Source organism: Polypterus senegalus, chromosome 1, assembly GCF_016835505.1.
Source record: "Polypterus senegalus isolate Bchr_013 chromosome 1, ASM1683550v1, whole genome shotgun sequence".
NCBI lineage: Eukaryota > Metazoa > Chordata > Cladistia > Polypteriformes > Polypteridae > Polypterus > Polypterus senegalus.
In genome coordinates this window covers 67,855,756-67,878,214 of record NC_053154.1, presented here as the reverse complement: position 1 = coordinate 67,878,214, position 22,459 = coordinate 67,855,756, and the positions used below count along the sequence as shown (strand labels likewise).

General features: G+C 34.2%; 1 protein-coding gene and 1 long non-coding RNA gene across 4 annotated transcripts in view; one reads left to right on the top strand and one right to left on the bottom strand.

The window, feature by feature from the left end:
* Window positions 1-818: 818 nt before the first annotated feature.
* Window positions 819-17,248, bottom strand: LOC120527080. Its single transcript, XR_005633272.1, has 3 exons — window positions 17,128-17,248; window positions 16,484-16,612; window positions 819-1,729 (listed from the first exon to the last, which is right to left on the bottom strand). It is a non-coding gene; the product is annotated as an uncharacterized LOC120527080 (long non-coding RNA).
* A 113-nt stretch (window positions 17,249-17,361) lies between these two features.
* Window positions 17,362-22,459, top strand: part of btbd10b (BTB (POZ) domain containing 10b) — a 96,350-nt gene continuing 91,252 nt past the window's right edge. For 2 of the 3 annotated variants that reach the window (XM_039750127.1, XM_039750103.1), the window contains exon 1: window positions 17,362-17,523. The gene's annotated coding sequence lies outside the window, so the exon portion shown is untranslated. Of the gene's footprint in view, window positions 17,524-18,337; window positions 18,356-22,459 lie in introns of those variants that run through there. The other variant, XM_039750119.1, reaches the window with a different exon arrangement.

The window sequence follows — 22,459 nt, the reverse complement described above, 5'->3', positions numbered from 1 at the left end:
CTTTGAATACTCCCAGCATTATTTGTGTTTTATATTTTGGTAGTTATATGCAGAATGAAACAATCTCTGTCACTGCACCCGACCTGACTGAGCTGGAATGATATTTCCATTAATGGTTCCACTGTTTTCCTCTCGGGCCAAACAGGCCCATGGGTGCATACAGACAAGAAGTAGCTCCCTTAAAGATGCCTGCAGTTTTACAATGCTTGGTTTCTTGCAGTAGTTTTAAATACACAGGCTGTGTGCTGTGAAAAAGGTTCTTGATAAATCCCTGATACTTTTTGAAAGTGAAGAACAACTGATAACCTGCAAAAGACGGCGCTGCCATGAGGGAAGTGAATATATATAGGCTTGTGTAATGACATTACAGCAAACTTCAATGTCATAACATAAAATAAACTAATAGGACTGCCCAAAAATATTTATTTTAAAATGTCTGTGCATTTAATAACAATAATTACAATAGACCAGTGGTTCACAAACTCCATCCTGGGGACCACCTGTGGCTGCAGGTTTTTGTTCCAACCAACTTATGTTTTTCATTGGATTCTTAGCCTGTGAGTCATTATTTCCCAGTTTCTGTGTTTTGGAGTCAAAGTAGAAATTACAAAACTAAGTTTGGTATGTTTTTATTAAAATGTACTAAGCAGTCATATGGGGAGTATGTATTTTCATCCTAATTTTTATTCTGGTTTTCCAGGTGTTCTGGTTATTTAATTAATTACTAACTAGTGCATCTGATTCTGAAGAAGTTGCAGCTTTCATCATCGTGGGTGTCTGCTCTGCTTGTTGTTAATTGTCACCATCAGGGTTAAATAAAGGGAGCAAACTACACAGAAAAAGGGGAAAAATAGGAAAATAATAGGAAAACAATAAAAGAGTTAAGCATTTCTAGCTGTATAAATGTTGTGCTTCACTGAATTTGAAATAGGAGAAGAGAAAAAAGACCAGCTAATTAAATGAGATTATTTGTTACCGATTATTATCACTGATTGTGAATCTGGTTGGAACAAAAACCTGCAGCCACAGTGGGTCCCCATGACCAAGTTTGGGAAGTACTGCTATACACCATACTTTATTTCCAAATGGGATAGTAAACTGTAGTCTACCTAGATTTACATGACAAGTTGCTTATGGGTGCTTTTTCCCAGTTTATTACAATGAAAAGGAGTTTGCTCACAATGAAAAACAAGAAATGTTCAATGGGCAATTGGTCCTAATGGGTGAAAAGGGCACTTGAGTCAATAAGGGAAAGGGGCAAAGACATGAGCCACTGCAGCCACCCCTTTATATATACATACGATGACAGAATCATTTAGTCCAATGACTGGAAAACAGCTTGGAAGTAGAGCTGTAGTACTGAGTGCCAGAGCAAGACAACAAGAAGAGGACCAGAATGTAATTGCTAAACTCATTTTTTATGTACCAAATTATTAAAACGATAAGTCTGGCACTATGGTCAGATAGCCAATGAGGACAGGAAAATAAAATCTCAACCTTGAGAAATATTGGAGAAAATAAACCTCCAGAGGTTCCAAGGCCAAAAGACCACTCGGACTCCACTGGGCATTCCACTAAACATCAATGCGTTAAAGTAGCTTATTATCGGTTTCATACACGTGTTAGAAGGGTTAGATTCAGTTGGTCTCGTCTAGAATTGTAGTACCTAACTTGCTTCCATTATTACAGGCAGTGCAGAGTATTTGGATCTTATGGTAATGGCAGAAACCTGGTAAAAAAAACACACAAAATAGTAGAGGTTAGTAATTATTGCAAATCTTGTTATAATGGGTGCAATTAGGCAACTAGAAAAAAGTCAAATTAAAAAGTGAGTTTTTTGGAGTTTTTTTTTACATGTTCCATTGTATTAGCCTGCATATCTCTTTTTGTAAAGCTTTATAGACTTTTGGTTCAAAACAGCAAAGCAAAGCTGCCTCAGCATTTGGCTTATGCTTAGCTCTTGGAACAATAAGCAAACCTGTTTTTGAGGATGTAAGATTAAGACTGGGGATATTTCTTTTACTGAATAAGATTTGTTCTGCTACATTTTGAACTAGCTGCAGTCGATTCATGTCTTTCTTAAATAGTCATGGTAGGAGTGTATTACAGTTGGCTAGTCAGCTCAAAAATGTGTGAGTTCATTTTTCATCATATTGAGGTGTTATAAGAGGTCTAACCTTTGTAATGTTTCTTAAATGAACGTAGTTCACAGAGTATAGTTTAGTTAATATGCAATATGAAGAGTACACCCGAGTCTATGATAATGCCCAAGTTCTTTACTTCAGTCTGATTTGAAAAGCCCCATGATCAAGTTTATTTCTAAAATAAATTAACTAGACTTCATGTCTGCCTAAAGGTACCAAGCAACTCCACCCAAGAAATGGACAGATTCCTGTTAATAAAAGCCCAGCAAATAGCAGTGTTTTGTTTTCAGTCTGTCACTTTAACTTTGCTTCTTCTTATTTACCTCCTTTACGTCATTTGATTTGACAAAATGATTAACCCTAGAGGTTCCATGAATCAAAAAGTCAGACACTTAGTTGTAGAGCACAAATGCAATGCATGAACTCACTTGGGAAGGTGCATTTAATGATATGGTGGGAGATTATGAATCACTAACAAAACAAGTTGGAAACTAGTATACAAACAGAAACCAAAGACTCTACATTATTGTTGGTAAAGCAAAATCAAAGTCAGAAACAGGCAATTCTCACCAAGGTGCTACTTTATGAATGTAAAGGTTCATTATTGTCACACGTACATTGTACAATGAAATTTTTGGCTGCATGTCCAATTTACATGTAGTACATATTTAAATAATGCATTGCTAAAATGTATATAAACATCAGTTTGATAACAGTGACCAAGTTCAAAGTGTGGTCATACTAAATCATTTTAACAATATCTTTATATTATTTTATGGGTAGCACAGTGGTGCAGTGACTAGCTGGGCTGACTCCTGAATCCAGCATGCTAGGTTCAAATTCCACACCTTGGTCTTTATCTGTTTGCATGTTGTCACCTGTCAGTGTGTTTTTTTCTGGGTATTTCATTTTTTATCGCGTATCCACAAAGACATTTGTATTAGGTTAATTGGCTATTTGAAATCAAACATTGGCATGAGTGTGAAGTGTTCAGTGGTGGACCCCATGATGCATTGGCACATTGTTTTGGAAAGGCTCTTGCCTTGTGTCCAAAGCTGCCTAGAAAGGGTGTGGCCATCCACTACCCTGGACTGGATTAAGTGAATTGGCAAATGATATACTGTATTATTTAATTTCAGAATTTCAGATACAATACAGACATAAAAATTAACTAAAACATTTAAGTTACATTAAACTGTTAAAAAATAATAATTGCAAGTATCCTGTAGTATTATAAATAAGTGTTCAATCATTTTGGTATAAAATATGTTAATAAGGGCTGACTCATCAGACTTAAGCCATTGTACTTTTTAATGAGATCATTTATGTGTCCACAAAAATGGACACCTTGTTAATAGATTTCTCCCTATGCCTACCTTCAGAGTACTAAAGTCAGTTAATGTTCATCTGATGACTTTCAGTCTTAATCTCTTTTTTGTTCCTTTGTCCAAAGGCAGTTTTGCATGCCATTTCCAGCATGTTAAGCATTGCAATGGGATGAAGTAATGAGAACTACAGTTATGGGGTTGAAGGTTTACCTCCATGCTACTATATACTGCTTGGAATTGTAAAGCAGATGTTTAGAATCTCATGCAAAGGTCAAGGGTTGATTCACTTAGGCTTATGTCATCAAAACATGGCGTGCACACTGTGCAGCATAATAGTATCATGTGTAAAAAGTAACACTAGACTGGACTTGCTTGTCTGTTCACCCATTTTTAAAAGTGATACAAGCTCCTTTTAAGAATATAAGGAATACTTGAAATAGCTTGCATTGTGCAAGTCAGTCTAGTAATATTACAGCATTAAAACTGGTGCTACAATTATGATGTAAACATATAGTTTTGTTTTCAATGAAAATATATTTCAGTTTAATTAAAAACTTAACTATTCACTGCATTATCTCATATGTTCTAGATCTTCATTTACAACCTAATCTCAAATTTAAGGGGCCCTGATTAAATGAATAAAATATTTATTTAATTAAACTATGTTTAAATTAAGTTATGAATTACTTAAATGTTCTACAATTAAAAGCTATTAACCTTCTTAAACTTAATAACTAGTTATTCCACCTTTAGTAAAAAAAAAGCTGCAATTATGTACAGTATGCTCTGTATGACAGTCTTCAATGTGGCTATGGAGGGGCCATTTCTCTTTGTAGAACTGTTTCAAGTCAGTGGCATTTCAGAGTTTCAAGCATAAACTGTTCTTTTCAGGTCCAGTCTGAATATTACAATGAATCTTAGGCCTGGTGCGTTTTTTTTTAAATTCTGACATAAAACTTTACTTAAATGATTCATATTATCGTCTTTTCTGCATGCCCCAGCTGTGCTACAGCTTCAAATATTAGACAGATTGTTTGACAAGCTTGTGAAGAAGTCTTTGATATAATGCCAAATTCAATGTTCTTTACAATAAGTCTTTCAGATCCTGATGTAGCAAGGCATCCTTAAACTGGGACATTACCACTGCCAGCTGTGCAATAGAGCATTAGCTTTTTTCTGGGCATTTTGAATCAATGATGACTAAAAATCACACTTTGACTCACCTAATCATAGACTCTTCCTTCAGACCTTTAAAATTTGGTAAACTAAAATCAAGCAGTCAGATTCTTAATAATAAGCATCTACCGTGGATCCAGTATTAACAGTATCTTTCTGATGTTAAAGCCAAAGTGAGAAAGACCTGCAGATAATCATGCTGTTCTTTGGTCGCTCATGAGTTCATGTAAAATTTGAAGCAGTTTTCTTGGTAACGATTTGGCAGGATGATCACTTTTTTGAAGATTAGCTACTGTGCCAAACATTTTCCATTTACTGTATACACAATACTTATAGCTTTGTCTGTGGTATTTCAGACTGTGGCTTCAGAAATTGTTTTGTAACTCTTTCCAGACTAACAACATTTCTCTAACTATTATAAGGAATTTCTTTTTTCTCAAGGTTTGTTGTGCTCTAGAACCTGTGTGCTGAAAGCTACAGTCTGATCATACTGATCTGAATTAATCAGATATATTTCCGGCAGGGTTAATGTAAATCTATGCTTGATTATAAGCCAGCGTATTATTTCATAACAAACCCTTTCAATTATAGTAAACCAGTAGACTGCATAAATAATTAGTTAAATTGCTTAAAAATTACATTTTATGATTAAAAATAATTATACAATGTACAGTAGTAGTAAACTATATTGCCCAAATGGGTTAGATTTTACTCTGGAGAAAATGTTTACATTTTTGTCTTGCAAGAGGACAGAAAGCAGTATTGGATAAATCGGAGATTTTCTCTCCTTCATTACTATATATATTTTTTTTTTTGCTTATTCCCCTAGCTTGTCTTTGAACACTTTCTGTCCCTTAAAATTGCCAGGATGTACCGTACTCATTGCTGTAAACTAAGTGGCACCTGCTCTGAAATGCCAGAAGGCAATGTGATCGACATGGCAGGGCCCCAAACCATTCAATCAAGGGAGATCTAAAGCCTAATGCATCTCAGCTCATTGCTGAGACTTACTCTGTATGTCATGACATAGTCATTCCTTTGCCACATTTAGAAAACTTGTCTCACTGTCATCCGATGTGTCAATGTTTGCTCAAAAAAGTCACTTGGCATTCCTAAAATAACTACTTGTAACACAACAAAAGACAAGCAAGAAAGGCTGCAATATTTCTCTTACATAGACTAATGAGTTTAAACAAGTTCACAAAGCTTCATTTTTGTTTTTTGTTTATGTTTTTTTTTTTTTGCAGCGGCATGTTGGAGCAATAAAATGCAAGCAATTGATTAAGCTGAACCTAATCTTGACCCACGTCATCATGTTATATAGTTCAAATACTGTATAGTTATTCTTCATTTAAATGACATCAAATAGACGCCCAGCTATTCATGTTTACTTTGTATCTCACTTCACTGTGACTCATTGCTTTTAGCCAGATGTAAAATCTGTGAAGAAGAAAATACTGATTAAAAGTGAGGGGTTACTAAAACAGTTAACATATTAGTCTCTGTGCTAGTATTTTTGTGCAGTACTATATATATTTTTCCATTCATTTGATTATATATTTACATATTTTTGTACATATTGCACTTATTGTGAATAATCTATTAGAAAATATTAAAATTGTTTCACTGGCTGGCTTTCTTACATACAATAGTTTCTGCACTTTTCTTTGTTGCTGGTCCAGGTTTTGTGCCCCACTACACACCAAAAGAATCTGCTAGAATGTTGTGCATATCACAGTACAGCATAGCATAGAATCCTGTACTCTGTTGTGCAGAAAAGTCTGTCGTAGTTCTCATCTATTTAACTTTCAATAACATTTGCTTTGGGAAATAAAGAATGAAAGTTATTTAATATTTAAATCTGGTAAGCATTTACAAGTTTCAGTTTATGTAATTCATAGATTAGTGAGAAAATACTAACGGTACCTAAATAATCAATTGTATCAAATTTCAGTACACCTTATGCTAGCAAATAAACTTATGCTTAATTATCTGGATTGAGCTATATTACATACTCATAATCCTTTATACTATTTGATTAGCAGAACTCAACATAGCTTATATGAAAAATTACATTTTAAAACATCCATTGCCACAATATGATGTAGCAGATACAAAGGTAATAATTCTGCACATAAAGCAAATAAACTGGTAAAGGTGATTCCACCCATTCATTTTTAATTTAGTTCAGGGAATCGGATGGCCAAAGACAATCCTGGCAACACTGGATGAAAGGCAGGAAGTTACCCTGGACAGTGTTGCAGTCCATCACAGGTGAAGGGTAGTCTGAGGTTGTTCAGGAGTAAAAATAAAGTTAAACAATTAGGTCAAATTGATTGTTAATAAAAATAACTGCAGGTGTCCTACAGTATTATAAATAGAAATCTGAATCGTCAGAGTTAAGCCTTTGTACTTTTTAATGAGAAAAAAAAAATCAATACCTTATCAACAGTATAGTACTACTCTGTTTTGCCACACTAAATACACATACAGTATGCTATATTTGATTTGTCTGATGCTGTTATGTTTGATACAACTAGGTTAGCCATGACCCCCGTGACCATAAACTCGGTTAAGCACATTCTGTAATGGATAGTTCATCATCCATAATGCATGCTAAGTTAATTTGCAACACTGACACAGAGACTAAATGTGTGTGTGAAAGTATGCTGTGATAGACTAGCTTCCTGCCTAGGTTTGTGCCATGCTTGACCTCTTTGATACTGAACAGGAGTAAGCGGATGTGGTATTGAATAAATGGCTATATAGTTATACATCCATCCATCCATTATCTCCAACCCACTTTATCCTAACTACAGGGTCACGGGGGTCTACTGGAGCCAATCCCAGCCAACACAGGGCGCAAGGCAGGATACAAACCCCGAGCAGGGCGCCAGCTCACCACAGATATAGTTATACAGATACTTATTTCTAAGAATTAATATACTTGATCAATAATTGACTTTCAATTGATCAAGTGATCATAGTTTTACATAGTGCCATTAACAACAATAAACCATAATAAGACACTTAATAGAGTAGTCAAGATTACCTTAAAACTGCTGACTACAAGTATAGTAAGCTTGCAGAACAACCAGTAACTAATCTAATAATGCACTAACAAACTGCTAGAGGAGCCTGGATAGGTCCTGGTATCGAAAATAAAGAGTAATCATGGAAACAAATCAGTTAATACAAGAGAGACTATAAAACACCATAGACAACTTCTTGAATAAATAAAATTGTAGAAGACAAAAATGGAGAAATAGGTCTCATAAAAAGATTAGGACTAACAGTTGATAGAGCCTGACAATGTCCTAGGTTGGGCATTCCATAAAATACAGCTAAATAAATATTTACCAAAAGATGTGTAGTGTACCTTTGGAAAAGACAGAAACTGGGCATCAGAAAGTATATGTGTCATGAGTTGATGCAGGACAATCAGTGTAAAAAAGAATTAAGGGGTGATGGTGTTTACAGCTTTGAAAACTAATTTTGTAAGGAATACTGTTTCTAACATGATGCCTATGCATTCAGCTTTTTGAAGTCACTGCATTTGGTCAAAGGTGGTTATTTTAAAGTAAATTGTTGTATCTGTTATGTTATTATTTTATGTATGGACTCGGCTCTGCAATGCAGGCAGCCATTCTTCCACCAAGAAGAGTGGCTCACTTTGTGAGCGCACAATGCAGTTGTAATGTTCTAGTTTTCAGAAATAGGATATTATGAAAAAAATAGAATTTTCTATAATCTGTTAGTACAAATTACTGACATCTTCAAAAAAAGGAAGGTTATACAGGTTGATATGAAGATTAGTGGACTCAAATACATAACTATTGAGATTCTTGAGTCATTGTGAAGAATTGACATTAAACAATTCTGTCTTATTGTCACAGAGCCCATCAATAAGCATTTCTGCAGCCAAAATAACAGTAGTAGTAGTAGTAGTAGGACAGTACACTTTAAAAGAGTACAGTGAAATTCTTATTTGTGGTCCTGATGAACATGCTACACATTGACATTGAATCCACGTGACTGGTGAGTTATGTCAGGATCTAAGAGGAACTGTACTGTTTTAATGCTTCATGGCATTTATTTAGATATAAATTGCACACAATTGGGGGCGTACTGTGAGTTGGAGAATAGTAAGAAATGTTGAAAAAATTGTGGTTATCTACTATGGGCATTGAGTTTCTAACACAAGCCTTAGCATACAATATATATTGTTTATTAACCAATCAAATAAAATGTATATATTTATTTTTTAAGTTTGACTGGAAAAAAGAGTCTGTCAAATTATTATTAAATTTAATATTAATTATAATAACAATAATTAATAATAATAACAGAGTTGTGCCTGTGGTCACATGGGTACTTGATCTCATCAAGGACAGTTTCAACAAGAATCTGCAGGAGCTGTCGGGACACCAGACAGCCCAGAAGATTTCACTGATAGGAACTGCTCACATTCTCCATAAAGTACTGTGTTAAACCTTAGGTATCTGGTTAAGACATGTAAACCTTAGCAGCTGTGGGAAACTGCTGTGATAAACAAAATAAAATATAATAATAATAAGAAGAAGAAAAATGCACAGTTGTCTTCCAACAAAACTCTTCTGTATTTCATAGCCCTCTGCTCTTTTACTCCTTCCTGCAAAAATGAGATGGAGTATTACTGGAAGTTTGAATGATGCAGGTATGTTTAAAGTTGTCTGGACTACAGTAATTCCCCAGTTTCTATCCAGCAAAGAATGTCTTAACAAATGTCTTAATAACACTTATAAAAAATCTCAGCAAAAAGGATATTAAGAAAGAAAGAAAGAAAGAAAGAAAGAAAGAAAATGTGAAGAAACAGATGCACAAATCCTGTTATCCCTTACATATTGTAATTTACACACTAAACCAAATGCTACATGACTGCATGAAGATTTCAGATGGCATTTTGAGAATTTAGTAAATAATATATTCCAATAAAGGCAAAGAGGTTTAAAGACTACTATCTTTTGGGGATTTTTTTAAAGAATGTTTGAGCATTTTTCTGTCATTTTTTGGAACAGATTATATCAATTTCCTTGCATTAGGTTAGTTTGTTTACATTAAGAGACCATCTACCATTTTTTGTAAAGATATTACAAAAAGAGTTTTGGATATGTCCATCTATTTCTATGGTGCTTTCAATAATCTGACAATCCTATTACACACCCAACATCACAAAAGCATATAGATCTTGTCCATGTGAAAGCTGAAGGATGTATAATACATTGATTATACCTTTTGGAGTAATTGTTATTTGACTGTAGGGGCTTTTCATGCTTGATGCAAGTAAATACATACATAAATAATACTTAATAATGTGAATGGATTATTTTGTACATTAGATCTACATATTTGGTTTCAAATAAATGGAATCAGGTGTCATAATTTCTTTAAGTAGATTCAAAGACTTGTTATATTCAATCAATTCTTGTTGTAATAAGAAAAGGTTGAAATGTTAGAGCTACACATTTGTTTTATTTCAAAGCTGCTCAAATCAGCTGAATGCAAATACGTGTCATTATGAAATTAAGTAGAACCAGTAAGTTATTTTATTAGTGTGAGGGTCATTGCCGCCTCACAACTCAAGAGTTAATGTTTAAAATCCGGGCCTGGTCTGCTTAGTGTTGGTTCATTCCCTTCTGCTAACCCCCCTAAAATTCCAAATGTAGATTCATTTGTGTGTCTAAATGGGTCTTCTCTCTGTCCTGTGATGGACTAGTACTCCATGCAGGGCTTGTTTCTTCATTGCATTGTACGCTTATGGGACAGGGACTAGTAACAATGTGAATCTGAATGAACAAATTTAAATAATGGATGCAATATATTTTAATAGTTTATGTGGAATTTTATTCTGTTAATCAAGACAAAAATCAAAACAATTTATGCAATGACAAATTTCAAAAACAATCGATTAATTTAGTTGATGTTTGGTAGTTAAACATTTGTCAAAAATTAATATCCATGAGTCTTTTAAGACAGGTCAGTGACAGATTTGCACCTAAGTTTTGATTAGGACCAGACAGTTTGAAAAACAGTGAATAGTTGATTGCCACTAATGCTCCTAAATTAAAGAAATGAGCAATTACTGTCAACTTTTGTATAATTTGCATCCATATTTTGATGTGATTGAATGCTCAGTATAGGGATTTGCTGAAAATTCTGAATTTATTACATGCACAATAATAAAATATTACCATTCACTGGCACTAATTCACAAATATATGGTTTCTCTGCAAGTTTAGAAGTTATACAATTTCCCTTTTATAATTGTATTCTCCCCAAAACACTACTAGATTGAAATGATGAGTATTTGACTAACAACATTTCCTACATAGCTCAATCTGACTAAGTACTCTTACCAGAAATTATTAGAGAAAAGCCAAGCAAAATGACACCTTTTATTGGCTAACTAAAAAGATTACAATATGCAAGCTTTCGAGGTAACTCAGGCCCCTTCTTCAGGCAAGATGTAAAGTATTATAAATTAAGTTAAATGTTTGCTCAGAAATGAGACAGATTTGGCTGAAATGACCATTATAAACATATCAGAAATTCAAATTACACATTAAATTATGTACTACCTAAGGCATTAGCCACATACTGTTATGTAATAGGATTGTAACAAATGTCTTAATAACACAAAGTCTCAGCAAAAGGTCATTAAGAAAGAAAAAAAGAAAAAAGAAAGAAAGAAAAAGATTTTTTTCCCTTTTCTTTTACTCTAACATCAAATTATAAATGGGGTCAGCTTTCTTGAGTTTGCACAGTTTGATTAGCAATTTTTCTTTTTTACTAGAGGGGGTTGAGTAGGAAAGTGAATCGTAAATATTTGTAGACGGTACTCATGCTATTGTTGAGCCTTCTTTTGAATCATATTAAACTGTACCTATGCCAACTGAAGAAAACTGCTTTTCCATTGCTTTCTGAAAATGGTACCTCAACAAAGGATTGGTAAAGCAGTGTAGTAATATAGCTATGCGAGCCAGTATAACCTGAATGGGGATTTTAAACAATGGTGATGGGAAGTAAACACATTTTGCTTTGAGACATGTGTTCTATATGCTATTTATTAAATTGATATGATCATGCAATACTAACTGCCAGGTTTGTGCAATGTGTAATTGCCTCAGCAAATGTAATTCATGATTTGTAAGTATAGTGCAAGACAGCAGGCAGTAAGGACTAGTTTGAAAAACATTGAATTCTCAACTGAAGGCTATGAGCTCAGTTCCCAATACTGAGTCTGAACAAGTGACTTAATCAGCCACTGTTGTAACTAACTGTAGAAATACAGAAATGATTTTACTACAGTATACAAGTACAATTTGTTAACCACACTGAATAAAAGTGTTGGTTAAATCAGCAAAACATAAATGTGACACTGTTCATTGTTTATGATGAACCTCAGTTGTACATTGCTTACATATAGTCTACCTGTTACGTATTGTTTAGTATGCTGAAATGAGGTATTTTAAAGTCTTCTTAACCCCACTGCTATCTGTCTATTTGTAAAACATTTTAGTGCAAAATTAGAATAGATCCTTTGCATTTATTCATTAAGTTTTCTGACCAACCTATATAAATACCACATGGTGTCATGGAGCCAATGCCAGTGGAATCAGGTGCACAGCCAAAACAAACCCTGATCAGAGCACCAGTCTATCATACTATGCAACAAAGGCAAAATTAGTCATATCCCTTTTGTTGGATGCACTTTTTACCATCTACACTATAATACATATATGCCAATCACTTCCATATCTGTTTATTGCTTTCACAATAGAAGAAAACAAAAGTGGCTAGAGACTGCAATCTGTATTTTTTATGCATCCCCACTTAGTAATATTGGCGAAAATTTCCACTAATCAACAAAAGCAGACTTTAAAATTACATAATTGTTTAAAAATTGATTACAGCTTAACATGTATTGGTTTTACCCATTAAAGAAGTTTGTTAGTATTTCAACTATTTGCACCAGTACGATTGAGCTGGTGTACAGGTAATTATTAGCTCAAATAATGTATGAAAGCTTGAAGGGGAGTTAATTTATTTTTTTTAGTCTCTTCAAGTATTAAAAGGTACTTCAATGTTAAATCTGCAGTTCTAAACACTTACAGTATTTACCTTCCATTCACAGGGCCTCATACTCCAAATCTTTTCAATTTTGTGACATTCTTTGCAGAGCCTTTATTGTTTAATTTGATCTTTGCTTTAATATAAAGAAAACTTGTTATTATTCATTTTAAACCGAAAATGGTAATGCATGTAAAATAAGTGCCAAGATACAGTAGTGTACAGGAGGAAACAGCAAAATTAGGTAATGACTTAGAAATATTGGTCCTGGTTAATGTCCTGACTTTCACGAGTTCTTACAGAAGATTTAACTAAGAGCTTTCAAAAAACTTGACATTGATAAGGCATAATATAATCTGAAATGACTGATTTTACATTAGAGTATGACTTTTTGGGCTATATGCTTAATATCAATAAACACGTTGTATTTTATACAGCCCCTTAAAATTGCGCTTTACATGTTACAGTTTCTGCATAATCGTTTTTTTGTAATTGAAACTTTCTGCTGAATGAATGATAACCAGAACGAAAGATTATTAAGAATAGTAACTGATAAAAACAAGTGTTTGTGTGTGTGGGTGTGTAAACATTTTATAGTCAATCAATCAGTCATTTCCACAAAAAAGATCGTTTTAACAGAGTCTATAAATGTCGAATTTTGTTTTAAGACTAATTATAAATCACCTCAACCCCAAATTTCTTATGAGCGCTGTTTTTACAACACAACACAAAGCAGTGTTTCTTTTCCAGATTTTATCTTTGAACGTTTGAACACATATGCTATTTGAATAACTGTGCCAGTAGGTAATTAAAGATGCCGATAGCCGATTTGAAATTAGAAAACGTGTAATGTAGACTAATATTGTTACTTTCTTGACTCTTCAATATTCTTTTACATTTAACACTAAAAATAAAAAATGTTAAAGAAAGAAAGGAAAGGAAAGGAATCAGATAGACAGATTTGTATTTGTTCCCAGGGGCAAATTTGGCTTTTTACAGAAGCTCCTTTATATAAAATACATAGATAAATATAATAAACAAACAAATAAATATCCGAAACAAACAAGACTGCACGTTGCTTATGAATGCTTAAATATTGTATATGCATCAATTGTTACTACAGTGAAAAGCATTTTTTTTTTACATGTATTTCTTGTCCACGATGCACGGTTTTCATGTTTATGAAAATGGGCGATATTATCCTTTATCTGCAGAGCTCGTTTTCATATGGTTTTTACGTACCTCTGGCCGCTTTAATCTGACTTCCTTGCTCAGTCTCTAACTGATTTTGCGCTTGTGGGTGTGTTGATCTCGCCTCTGCCATGCGCACACCTCCTTGCTAGAGGGGAGTGACAGTAACACCAATAATGAAAGCCGTTCATCAATGACCAGAGGGCCTATAAAAGGAAGTTTTAAGTGACTTTTACTAATCTCAGAGCCATCTCACACCATAAGCTATATACTGTTCACGTCTTTACCGGAATCAAGATTCTAATTAAAACAAGATCATTCGTAACTTTTGGTAAGTTAATATGCATATTAAGATATAACATATAAGTACTGTATACTGCAGGTTTAGTTTAATGGCAGAATACCATTGGTTATATTTTGCAGTAATATGTTTAATTCGTTTTACGCTTTTGTTGTTTGTATTTGCGTTTTATTTTTGAAAGTGAAAGATGTATTTTTTTCTTTCATAGAAATAATGTTTCTAATACAGATCTCTTACAAAAATATAAACTGCAATGATGCTTTATCAAGCTGATTGATTACTTTTTGTTGATACTCAATAGGCTATGAAAATGATTTCCATAAGATATCTTCTGAAGCCAGCGCTGCTACTTTTCCTCCTTGTATTGTGCTATATTTTTCAGCTGGAAGGGAGACCAGTGAGGTAAATTTTGCAGTTGGCAGTGACAGTTACTAATTCAAGCATTAAGATTATTGTCTATTTAAGCAGTGATTCTCTTGTTAATATTAATGCTTGTTTACATTTGGAATGCTTCCTAGCTATTTTTCATATACTGTACATGTACGTACATAATATAATGTAATCACCAATAAAAATATTTATTTCTTTTGCAGGAGATCAATAAGTGAAATGCAGCTGATGCACAATCTGGGAGAACACAGACATGCTCAACAGAGGGAAGAATGGCTTGAGACAAAACTGAAAGATATCCATACAGCTTTGCTAAAAAATACTGTAGAAAAAGGAAGAGCTGGATGAGATAAATGGTGAAGACTATCATACCTTTGAAATGGAAACAAAAACACAATTAAATAATTAGAATTGCAAAATTAGTGATCTACATTCACTCTTAAAAATAACGGGGCTTTAATGGCACTTTGCGTGGTTCCTTGGAGCCATTGCTAAACAAAGAACCATTTAATTCAGGGAAGGGTTATTTAGATATCAAACTGGTTCTTTGGGATTTGAAAAGGTCCCTAATATGTGGAAAAAAAGATTTTTTTTTAAATGCTGAATAGCCTGAAACCTGTGTTATTTATTATATGCAGCAAAAGTCCTAGTAAAATCAGGAACTCGCTTATTTATTGAATAATCTATTTATGTCTATTTATTGAACCTGTTAATGAGTCTAAATAAATAAAAGTTCTTTCTGGAACCTTCATGTTTCTGGTTCTTTTGGGAACCAGTGGAATCTCTCTGAAGAACCACTTTGGCACCTTTATTTTTAAGAGTGTTGAACAAGTCTCTGGTATATGACTAAATTCCTGCACTTGATAGCACTGCATATAATTTACAAACCTCAATGTAATGTTCAGTGAGCGTCTTGCTTCGTACTTACTGTAAGTTGAAGTAAACTAATACAAAATCATCATTTAACTTTTCTGAAGATATTTATTCAGCATTGCAAATATCAATTCTTTTATAAAGTGCTTTTTTGATAATTTTTATAACTGTCATTATTTCACAATTCATAATTATTTTAAATGCATTAGTTTTTATACTTTTGGAATTATTTATTATTAAAAAATTTAAGCAATTATTTTTATATGGATACATATAAATATCAATAAAATGCTTAAGAGCTGTCTCAGCACTACAACCATAGAAGAAATATGATAAGGTGTACATATTTTAAAATCAATTGCTTTGTTAATTGTTACACAGTAATATGATATGCCTCCCATATTGTAACTTTGTACATTAAAATATTTTAGAAGAAAGCTCCAAAAGATCATTCATATGAATTTTGATGCTTTTTCATATTTAGTAACCCAAAAGAAATACTAATTGTACATGATTTTCTTAGCTGTTCCATGCTTTGCTGTTTGAACACTATTTCTTTGTTTGTATTCATGATTTATAGAAATATTTGGAAATTAATAATTGCAACCTAGGTGCTATGCTATACACTGTAAATATTTTGATAGAGTTACCTGGGTTATTGCTTTTCAGTAGACAGATATACAAGAAGGGTGTACATTTTATATTTATTTTTATAACCCTTTATTTTAATATCATTTTGAGGACTGTCCATTGTATAATTTTTTTGTCACTGTTATTTATTCTTAAATTGAATTTTAAAAGAAAGAAAACGCTATGACTATCAAGGCAAAGACAAGTCCAGGTTACATTCACATACTTAAATGCAGTATTTTGAAATAATGTAATAGTATATGCTGGCTCAGAAAATGAATGGATGACAGAAATGGAAAATGCCATATATATGAGCTCAACAAAAAAGGGAAGAAACCAACCTTTGGCTTTCCGAATCACCATTTAAAATTAAAATCAACATTCTCCAAAGATTCAAGTGCCTCTCCTGAGATTGTGGTGTGTAGGTTTTTTATTAGACATTTTAAGACTCTTTTGCTATTTCTTCATTACTGTAATAAGAAAAAGGAATACAATTTGTATGAACCACGTGTTTTATGCCATTTGGACTACAAAGCATCCAGCTGATAGGTGTGTATGTTATTGTATACAGTAAGGGATGTACAGTTGTTTACCCTTTATTCTAAAGTTTGGATCAATTCAGACTATGCATACCAGTAAGCGTGTCTCAACTACGAAAAATGTGGTGTGGATTTTCAGTATAGATACTACATATGCAGGTTAATGGATCTTTGCAAATAGTGCACGATGAGTAAAAATTCCATTGAAAACTTATGATATGCCTGATATAATGTATGAGCAATTTTCAGTTAAAACTCGTAAAATTAGACAGCGAAAATGTCATTAATCTGATATAGGTCCTTGTTATTTGATTAACGATACTGTTTAACAAGTACAGTGCAGCATTTTATTTAAGTTCAGTTATTATTATTATTATTATTATTATTACTATTACTATTACTACGCGCTCTTAATGTTTCTAGTAGTTTAAGAGACATCAACATACCTGGAAGTGAGCGTTAAAACGGTTTGCTATGTCGGTATGCTTCTCAACTACTTAATAAGTATTTTAACAAATTTGTCATTCCTACGTTTAATTCCTGTGTCTAATACCAGCAGTTTCCTCCTACAGCACCCCTGCAGCATTTTTTTTTAAATCGTGGTTTCCTGGTCTCTGTGGCAACTGTATATGACATCTCGCGAGCATTTAATCCACCCTCGCGTGAATTGGAGACAGGGCCCAAACGAGGTTGGGTTTCTCAAACAAGATGGCGGGTCGGTTATGTTAGCATTTGAAGTATTTTAAATTTTCTCTATTTTCTGATGTTACTGAAACAAAAAATTCTCATTTGTGGGTTTCAGCCAATGACACGATAGTTCAATGCGCTCTAAGTCGAAGCCGGTAAGAGTTTTTATTATTTGTTCACACTTAGGCATCGGTAGATTGTGAAACACTTGGTTATGCGTAAAGTTCAACTGTTTCTAATTGATGACTGTTGTTTAGATTGATTTTAATAATTATGTGTAAATCTTGCGTATAGATATATTTGGGAGCTCATTTTGAGGTCACTTTGTTAAATATAAATTAATGGCATTTCATTTGGATCTTTTTAATACATCTGTATTGCAATGGATAACTGAGAAATTTTAAGAAATCCTAATGCTTTTTAACTCTTTGTATATTTTTGTAATCATTGGGTAACATGACGGAGAAGCATATTTAAAAGATCCTACAGTGATTAGATTTTATGCTATGAATAGCCAGGTGGCAGTTAATGTGGCCTAGGCTTAGTTTACTCCCATTTATGGTGTTGTATGTAAAGAATGGCTGTTGTTTGACAAGATTGAGTTTATGATCACATTGTTTAATGACATGCGATGTGTGCCACATAACTGTTACTCAATCGAATGGATGTAATCTCAGAATGGAGAAAAGCGGAGTACGTAATACCTGTTGCATGTCGTTTACATCTGTGTTTTCGGACTGCGTGTTGGTACAATTTGTAGCTGATGACAGCAAGCTGGATCACTCTGTTCAGGAGCAGAAAACTGACATAAATAAACCGATCGAGTTACACTAGTGAGGTTTTGGTTTAACGTCCTTTTATGAATTTCGCAATAGAGGTAAAAGCCTCGAGTACGTGGTTGAACTGGACGTCTTTTACTTGAGTCAGTATTTCCATACTCGTATGTTTTGTTGCTGCTTTCCAGGCGAATGTGTATCGTTTATAAGGGTGAGCAAAGTTTTTCTTTTTGCTGTTATGTAAAACTAGCGTCAGTTATAGTGCCGTCGATTAATCGGGTGTGTCAGCTGTAGTATGTAACTAAGTGCTTTCATAAGATTTGAAGTTTTTTTTTTATAAATATACAACTAGTGCTGGAATTATTGGCAGACTGTGTGGTGTAACGTTTGAGGCTTTGAACCTGCGACTTTAAACCCAGAAGTTGTGGGGTCAAATCCTAGTACTGAAACTATGTGGCCAATTGGAAGATCAAAAGAAATGTAACCAGTTGTATCTCTAATGTTGCAAGTCGCCTTGGATAAAGGTGTCAGTTAAGTGGTAATAATATTATAAGGTCTTTGAAGCTGCTTACTGTTGAACATGCTATAGACTATTACACATTCTGCATTAGATCAATTCTGGCTTTTTCTGTTTTTGTTGTGATTTGGCTTTTGTTGATGGTCACTGCAAAACACAATTTTACAGGAAAGGGTTCTTTTGAATTCAAACGGGTAACCAGTAGGAATATTGTGAAATTTGAGTATACACTGTAATGAACCGGCATAGTGGAGTAAAGAAACTTAACACAGTGTAAAGATTTATTGGAGTTTGAGCCAATGGCCCATGTATTAAATATCAAAATACTGGAAGAACTGTAATGGGCTGAGAACTGTTTACATCAAGTCGTTATTCTCTGTTAGATGGTGGAAGATTACCATTTTGAAGCTTCAATATTTAATCCTTGGCTGCCAGTCCAGCACACCGCCCTTCTTCATTCATCTGTCTGCTCTATTGGCGCTATTTGCCTTGTCCATTATTGACTTCAGCTGCTTGATTCATTTGCATAGATCACCTTCTCAGTGAGAGCATAACATACAGTTGTCTGCTAATTTTCCTTTGTTTTTTAGTCACCAATTTTTAATCAAATCTGTCAAAGCATTTTTGAGGTTTTGGGCTTTTTTTAGTGGGGTGATCGGGGGCTTATGTGTTTATTTCTAAATACTGACACATCACTATGTTTTCTTACTGGATATCTACTGGCCTAGATGTACCATACTGTGAATTTGTCAATTTTTTAACTAAATGGGAAAGTGTTTTTGTTGATTAGTCACTGAATGAGTCGGTCAACTTTGCACTATATATAATAAATAGATGCACATTCAGCATAATGGATGTTAAATTTAGAACTTGTATCTGGCAATTTTACACAAATTACATCTCTTCTAGAAATATTCTAATAAAATGTAACATTTTTAAAGTACTAGGAGACTGGAGGAGATAAGCATTTTAACAGTTAATTTTATAGTGCACAGTTCTATACCTGACAGCTTAACAGACCAGGAAAAATTTCTGTTGGTACAGAAAGTCAAGTACAGAGTATTCAACACATGCCAGAGGATGAGTGACAAAATTGTAGGAAGAAGCAAAAAATCCAAATTCAGCGGAAAATAAATTCTTTTGCTTAAAAAAGAAAAAAAAAATAACGGTTAGCCACTCATCCACTAGGCCTTTTTAATAAATGCACATTTCTGGCAGGGATTCAAGACTGTAATGCTGATGAATGGGAAAAATGGAACAGGTCCAACGTAAGGAACAATTTGTTGTGACCTTGCTTCTTCCATCCTGTATGATGTTATATCCCATAAGTAGAACTTACTTGCCCCTTTCCCCCACCGACCCCAAGAAAAAAATCTTCAAAAAGATTATTAAAATATCCTCTTCACTGAAGGCATAAAATATGAACAATGGCAATGCATGTGACTGTAGCAAAGTGCTAAAACATTGTTTCATCGCACATTAGTGCAGTCATTGTTACTGAGTGCAACATTAAACTATTTAAATACCCATATTTTAAATTGGAGTTGTTTATTAAGAAAATAATTGGTTTAACTGTGTGTGTCTGCCACTGTGTCTGTTTAATGTTTGCAGGCTGGGGGAACAAAGCAGTGTATGAGACTGGTTATCTGTTATTTTCTTTGGTACTGGTTTGCTACTAGTACTGAGACCAGAAAATTGGTATTGATTAGTCAAAATTCAGACTGGCTAATTGCTCCTTTATGTTTCTTCATCATCTTGGACAGGTTTAAGGGTAGAGACCTGGGGCCTTATTTATTAAACTTTATTTGGGTTCGAGCATGAAAATTCACACACGCCAAAAAAATAGTAAATGCATATGCCAAAAAAAAATCAGCTTCATAAAACCCGGAGTACTCGCATTTCAACACAATTTACCATTTACTGGTCATAATCATTTGCATAAGTGAATGTACCTTGAACACCGCTCTGAAACATCCATTCATAGAGCATGCAAATCAGCCTAGTACATGTGTAATCATGATGAAGAATAGATTTGCTGGTAGCACATTCCCTCTTGACGTGTTGAGACCCCGCCTCCTGCATTTAAGAGTATCTTGCTGTGCTCTGCAACTGAATGCAAAATATCAATATTCTGGTGCCTCTCTCCTCTGTGCTCTCAGGATCAGGGAAAGGTGTAAGGACCATTTTGAGCAGGTAGCCACTTCCATTTGGTACTTGTAAGTACGTGATTGCTGTTACAGTGGATAGTACAGGTCACATGAAACCCTGCAGGTTCAGCCATTTGCCACATGTGGCACTGTCACATCTGTCAAAGTTACTTTACCTCAAAATAAATTAATCATGGGTTGACCCAAACATCTGAGACATGATACTTGCCAGTAACATCTTGGATGACCTGTGCATTAATGGAATGTAACTGGTTATGTTTAACAAAGGCAGATTCATTCTCATTAATTGCAATATGAGTTTTTGCTTTAAATTTCCTTTTTATGTTTGTAGAGCATTTTCTTTTTGTAAATACCCTCAAACTATATGAACACTGGATATTGTCTCACTAGTTGTTTAATGGCTTCAGGCACAGTGGGCATGATGAAGTGAAGCTTGCCTGAGATATTACTCTCCTGTCGGCCGCTTCTCTGAGAAGTGACAACGGGTATCTGATATAAACTGACCAAAGTTCTTTGGTGCAAATTACATAGCACTGGACCTCTTTAAAGGCAACTTAAATACAGTCCTTAGATCTTTCTTTTTTTGAGGTGTAATGTTTGCCATGCCCAATCGCATTATAGTGATATGATTATGCGTGTGAGTTGTCATTTAGCAAGGTGGTTCCTAAAATTTTTTTTTTTTTTTTTCTCATGACTAATTTTTGTCATTTTTTTTGTGTTTTCGTAACCCAGACTCCCCACTGTTCATCATTCAACCCCCAACTTGGAAAAGCACCACCATCTTCATCTCTAGTGGTTGGTTGTTTCCCCTTGGATGATTGTGGCTGTGGGTTGTAGCGGAACAATGGTGTTTGCTCAATTTGCCCACAGTGACCCATTTATTGCAAGACACTCCATAAACTGTATGTGACAATTTCCCATGGAATACTATTGTGATTCATTACTCTACGCTACCCAAATTCAGACAACACCTATAGTTTAAGAACCTATCATTTAGCTGGTCTGGCTACATTTCCCTACTTGGTCAAGGATTTCTTTGTTTCCCCATTTCCCTGAAATGTGTACACAGGAGTCAGAGTTGCTATAAATAATACTCCTGTTCTACCATCAAGTTTTTTTTTATAAATTTTGACTTTTATAACTGTTGCTTGCACACACAAGAGGCTCGGAATTTGCGCACATGAACTTTATAAATAGAGCCCCTGGTCTTTCTGTCATGCGTTGTTTAGATTCATTCTCTCCTGTATCTCCCCATTCACAGGACATCACTTCTCTGGGCGTTCTCCATTTTTCACTGTGTCTCCTAAACACAAAAACGTTTTTCCCATTTTATGTGACTTCACAGAAGATCTTTACGCTGTTTTTCCTTACTGGCCATATCAAAATCCAGTCGATCAGTCACATTCAAAGTCTTTTCAAACAAGGTTTTATGTTCTGCCTCAGTAACATCTTACTCATTGTAAATGAATCGAACGCACAGAGTTTGTTATAGCTTTTCCTTTCAATTTTGTTAGGCACCTTTAGAGGATGGGGAGCTTCCATAATGTATTACCAGGAACCTCTCTGTCTTATTACAGGCAGTTTTCTTGAGCAACATTTTGCTTAAGAGGTAATGTGTTGTTTTTCTTAC